Source organism: Salmo trutta, chromosome 1 (genome assembly GCF_901001165.1).
Source record: "Salmo trutta chromosome 1, fSalTru1.1, whole genome shotgun sequence".
In the NCBI taxonomy this organism is placed as follows: domain Eukaryota; kingdom Metazoa; phylum Chordata; class Actinopteri; order Salmoniformes; family Salmonidae; genus Salmo; species Salmo trutta.
In genome coordinates this window covers 58,904,921-58,911,144 of record NC_042957.1, presented here as the reverse complement: position 1 = coordinate 58,911,144, position 6,224 = coordinate 58,904,921, and positions in this window count along the sequence as shown.

Genomic DNA, 6,224 nt, shown 5'->3' with positions numbered 1-6,224 from the left:
ATGCTGATGAATAGAACAGATCATTTTCATAATGTGACAATAAATAATAAAAGCTTATGCACTTGGTTAGAGACCGCCCCTTTTCAAAAGGCACTTTTGGACTTTACCACAAACATTCTGAGGCACTGCATCTCAAGTGCAAGAGGCGTCCCTACTGTCCCTGGTTCGAATCCAGGATGTATCACATCCGGCCGTGATTGGGAAGTTCCATAGGGCGGCGCACAATTGGCCCAGCGTCGTCCGGGTCTGGCCGGAGTAGGCCGTCATTGTAAATAAGAATTTGTTCTTAACTGACTTACCTAGTTAAATAAAGGTTAAATAAAATAAAAATACGTTTAAATGAATAATGTGACAATATGTAATAAAGGCTTATTACATGAGGTAAAACATTATGATAAACACACGCAAACACACACACAGTATAGACTTTATTCCTGTGATCTTCCATGTGTCTTTCAGATAGGCAAATGAATGCTTCTTGGCATCATCTTGAACATGTCTAAATGTTTCACATTCTTTCGGATGGCATGCATGAAGATCTCATTAGAAATGGGCTTCCCACGATAAAACACTGACACTCCTCAAACAAACTAAACTGAAGTTATCGAGCTCTATTTCAGTAACCTACGATCTTTCTATGACAGATCGTATAGGCTAATTCTTGTCTATATCAACACATATCAAAACATATCAATGTAGGCTTTCAAACCAATATAAATGATATAATTCAGCCTGCATTATACAGTTAATGGAAACTGATGGCTTTGGAATTTGGTTATATAAAGTTATCTACAGTCCTCATATTTCTCTTTAGAAAAATGCATGTTTGGAGTGTTTTTTCTTTGCTATACATTCATAACACATGCTGCTGACCATCATTATAGAGAGCAAGCAGGGATTTTACTCCATGCAAAGAGGCTGAGGGATAGATACTGTAGCTCTGCCACAGGTGGCAGGTGGTACCTTAATTGGGGAGGATGGGCTCTTAATAATGGCTTGAACAGAATAAATGGAATGGTATAAAACACACGCTTTCCGTCCTCTCCTTAGCAGCCTCTTGTGCAAGTCTTCACATGTTGCTAACTGAAGCTCCAGTCTGTGACAGGAAGTCAAACCCATAGAGATTACAGTGTGGTTTCGCTCTCTTTTTTTATACTTCAATATTATTTCTTGCTGACTCTAAAGCTTGGTCCACTTGATGTTCTAGATGTAAATGACAAGTTATTTTTCACAGAGTAGAAATGACTTTTCAAACTCCTCTTTTATTTTTTCACACCAGTTGTAGTAAAGTTGTAATAAAAAGCATCAGATTAAGTCAGCATAGTTGGCAATGAAATTCCACATAACATTGTTCAGCTGTGACAGCAGCAGAGGAAGGAATGTGAATGGACAGCAGAGTAAACATGAAATTCAGTTGACATGGGGAAGTAATGTGTAAGCCCCCAGGGTTCAGTCTATAGCTGCACCTGCAGGCCCTCAGCTTAGCACGAATCAACCCTCAGAACCAGAGTAGCAACAGGACAAAAGTTTTGGACTAAGTAGTATAGATGATCTTTCTCTTTCAAACATCTGGCTTGTACTGTAAGGTTATGATAAACTGCGCAAACTCTTTTTATAGTGACTATGGTGTATTGCACTGGAAGTGTGAAAATCTATAGTGACAGCCTGCCATGTAACTGTAGTTTACAATTTATAGTTTGCAATATTACAGTGCTTACGACAGCACCTATTACAATGTCAACACAACATAAAGAAGTGATAGAGAGAAAGAGGTGTGTCGGCATAATTTATTGCTAGGCAGGCAGTGTCACGCTCTGACCTAGGAGAGCTGTGTTTTCGCTGTTTAGCTAGGCCAGGGTGTGATAGGTGGGTGGGCATTCTATGTTTTGTGTTCTATGTTTTGGCCGGGTATGGTTTCCAATCAGAGGCTGGTGTCTATCGTTGTCCCTGATTGGAAGCCATACTTAGGCAGCCTGTTTTTCCTTTGTTTTTTGTGGGTAGTTATTTTTCGTTTAGTTGTAAGTACCTAACGGAACTGTCTGCTGTCATTTTTTATTTAATTTGTAAAGTGTTCATTCTTTTGCATTAAACGACAAGATGAACATATTCCACGCTGCACCTTGGTCTACTCACTTTGACGCAAGTGACAGAACTACCCACCACAAGAAGACCAAGCAGCGTGGGCAGGATGACTGGACCTGAGAGGAGATCCTGGATGGGGCAGGACCCTGGACAAGGCATGGGGAGTATCGCCGTCCGCAATGGGAGATCGAGGCAGCGAAAGTGGAACGGCGATACTGGGAGGAACAGGCAAGAAGGCAACAACGAAAGCCCGAGAGGCAGTGGCAAAAAAAATGGGGGGGGGGCACACAGGGAGATTGGCTAAGGCGGGTTTAAGACCTGAGCAACTCCCCGTGCTTACCGTGGGGGAGCAAGTGACCGAGCAAGCACCGTGTTATGCAGTGATACGCACTGTGTCGCCAGTGCGTACTCACAGCTCGGTGCAAACTCCTCATCGTTGCCGTGCTAGAGTTGGCCAGCAGCCAGGGAGAAGTGCACCGGCTCAACGTATCTGGTCTCCAGTGCGTCTCTTCGGCCCAGGTTATCCTGCACCTGCTCTACGCACGGTAAACCTCATTCACCAGCACAGCCCAGTTCGTCCTGTTCCAGCGCTCCGCCCTTGCCGGGCTATAGTCAACATCGAGCCAGGACGGGTTGTGCCAGCCCTAAGCGCCAGACCTCCAGTACGCCCCCAAGGCCCAGTGTACCCTGTGCCTGCTCCGCGCACTCTCCCTCCAGTGCGCCACCATAGCCCAGTACGTCCTGTGCCTGCTCCTCGCACTCTTCCTCCAGTACGCCTCCATAGCCCAGTACGTCCTGTGCCTGCTCCTCGCACTCTTCCTCCAGTGCGCCACCATAGCCCAGTACGTCCTGTGCCTGCTCCGCGCACTCTCCCTCCAGTGCGCCACCGTAGCCCAGTACGGCCGGTGCCTGCTTTGAGCATGCGGTCCTCAGGGCGTCTCTCCAGTCTGGTTCCAGCTCCCCGTAGGAAGCCTCCAGTAATAATCAATGGTCTGAAGCCTCCAGTGATAATCCATGGCACGAAGCCAGTAGTGATGATCCAGGGTCCGGAGCCTGTAGTGATAATCCATGGCACGAAGCCTCCAGTGATGATCCATGGCCCGGAGCCTGTAGGGATGATCCATGGCACGAAGCCTCCAGTGATAATCCATGGCACGAAGCCTCCAGTGATGATCCATGGCACGAAGCCTCCAGTGATGATCCATGGCCCGGAGCCTGTAGGGATGATCCATGGCACAAAGCCTCCAGTGATAATCCATGGCCCGGAGCCTCCAGTGATGATCCATGGCACAAAGCCTCCAGTGATGATCCATGGCACGGAACCAGTAGTGATGATCCATGGCACGGAGCCTGCAGCGAAGCTCCTCAGCCCGGGAGCCTCCAGCGACGCTCCTCAGCCCGGAGCCTCCAGCGATGCTCCTCAGCCCGGAGCCTCCAGCAACGCTCCCCAGTCCCGAAGCCTCCAGCGGCGGTCTGCAGCCCGGAGTCTTCAGCGGCAGTCTGCAGCCCGGAGTCTTCAGCGACGGTCTGCAGCCCAGAGTCTTCAGCGACGGTCTGCAGCCCAGAGTCTTCAGCGACGGTCTGCAGCCCCGAGTCTTCAGCGACGGTCTGCAGCCCCGAGTTTTCAGCGGCGGCCTGCAGCCCAGAGTCTTCAGCGGCGGTCGGCAGTTCAGAGCCTCTGGCGCTGATCCACTGTCTGGTTCCTCCGGCGACACAGAAGCGGGGGGATCAGCGGGCGGTGTGGGGGCTACGCCCCGAACCAGAGCCACCACCAATTATAGATGCCCACCCGGACCCTCCCCAATAGGTTCAGGTTTGCAGCCGGGTGTCCGCACCTTTGGGGGGGGGGGGGGGTACTGTCACGCTCTGACCTAGGAGAGCTGTATTTTCTCTGTTTAGCTAGGCCAGGGTGTGATAGGTGGGTGGGCATTCTATGTTTTGTGTTCTATGTTTTGGCCGGGTATGGTTTCCAATCAGAGGCAGGTGTCTATCGTTGTCTCTGATTGGAAGCCATACTTAGGCAGCCTGTTTTTCCTTTGTTTTTTGTGGGTAGTTATTTTTCGTTTAGTTGTAAGTACCTAACGGAACTGTCTGCTGTCATTTTTTGTTTAATTTGTAAAGTGTTCATTCTTTTGCATTAAACGACAAGATGAACATATTCCACGCTGCACCTTGGTCTACTCACTTTGACGCACGTGACCGGCAGGGTATAAAAGTCCTATTGTAATCGGACATATTTCTATTCACTTTTGATAATGTTAAGAATATAATCAAATGTGAAACAATACTCACCAACACAAATAGTTAATCAAAATAAACAACATAATCAAGGATTTAGTGTATATCAATGTCCTTCCAATTAATGGATTTGATCAAAACATCCAGCTGAACAAAACATGTAGGCCTACAGTAGATTTATGGAGAAGGGAATACTCTCCCATTTATTTACAGAGCTTTTGGTTTATATTTAAGCAATAAAGCCCAAGGGGGTGTTGTTTATGGCCAATATACCATGGCTAGTGCTGTTCTTAAGCACGACGAAATGCAGAGTGCCTGGATACAGCCCTTAGCTATGGTATATTGGCCATATACCACAAACCCCCGAGGTGCCTTATTGCTATTATAAACTGGTTACCAACGTAATTAGAGCAGTAAAAATAAATGTTTTGCCATACCCGTGATATACCACGGTTGTCAGCCAATCAGCATTCAGGGCTCGATCACCCTGCTAATAATACATTTTTTATCACTCTGCAGCAACATCATAATTACACTATGGTCACTGCAGATTCGTCCAAAGCTGCTATGATAAGCAATATATCCATTATATGGGAAATGTAATATTTTCATAAAAAAAATGTTTATGTTTGTACTGAAAATACATTTTCTTACAAAAAAAGAGAACAAAAAAAGGGAACAAAAAAATAATTAAAAATACGAGCATACTTTAAATGAATGCTTAGCTTGCTTTTACTATTTTAAAGCTTTTAAGGCTGCGATTCAGGCCAAACAGTGTTGAGTCTATTGCAAAATTCCTATTGAAGCTGCCTCTTTGTAAGAACCTTCCATCATCATGCTCACATACTTTCAGTGGTGTGAAGTACTTCAGTAAAAATACTTTCATGTACTACTTAAGTGTTTTTTTGGTATCTTTACTTTTACTCAAGTATGACAAGTGGGTTCTTTTTCCATTCTGAATACTTTACATGAGTGGATATATCCTTTATGGATCACTACCTAAGAACAGCGTAATTTAATATTTGACTGATTCATCAGGAAAGAAGTTGCTGCATATCAGTTATAAAGAAGAGGTGGTGGTTAGGGGGAGGTGAGCTCCCTATCCAATGAATTTGAGTCAGATTAATCAGAATCAGTCAAATATTCAATAACGCTTTTCTTAGGTAGTGATCCCTAAAGGATATATCCACCTACGTACAGTATGTGAGCGTGGAACGTTGGAAGGTTCATACAAGGAGGAAGCTTAAATTGGGATTTTGCAATAGACCCAACATTGTTTGGCCTGAATCCCCAGCCTAACTATGTCAGCAAACCAGCCAAACCTCCTCATCTACAGCTGCAGGTTCCACACTCACTCACATCCGTTTGTGACCAACCAGCGGCGTAGTGTGTGTGTGTGTGTGTGTGTGTGTGTGTGTGTGTGTGTGCACGCGTGCATGTGCATGTGTGATTATGTGTGTGACACCAGTGTCAGACACTTTCTGGTCATGAAAATATTTTAGCCACTAGATGGGGCCCTTAGCATAGAGCAATAATGCAGAGAAGATCATCTGAGTTGATGCGGTACATGTACAGCAGAGGAGGCTGGTGGGATGAGCTATAGGAGGACGGGCTCATTGTACTAGCTGGAATGGAATATATGGAACAGGTCAAACATGTGGTTTATATATATTTGATGCGTTTGATACTTTCCATATGGGTGCGCCCATCCAGAAAGATAGATGACTCCTCATGGATATAACCCATTTTAACATGGACATTGCCGTTGAGTGCTTCCACCATTTTAAAGTAGTCAACTGGGTAGGAATTCCTATGAGTTGGGAGGATTCAGCCAATGAAGAAGAAGAAAATGTACTAAATTAAAATGGAGATAGTCTCAATTGAGCTGCCCATGCTGTCCCAGA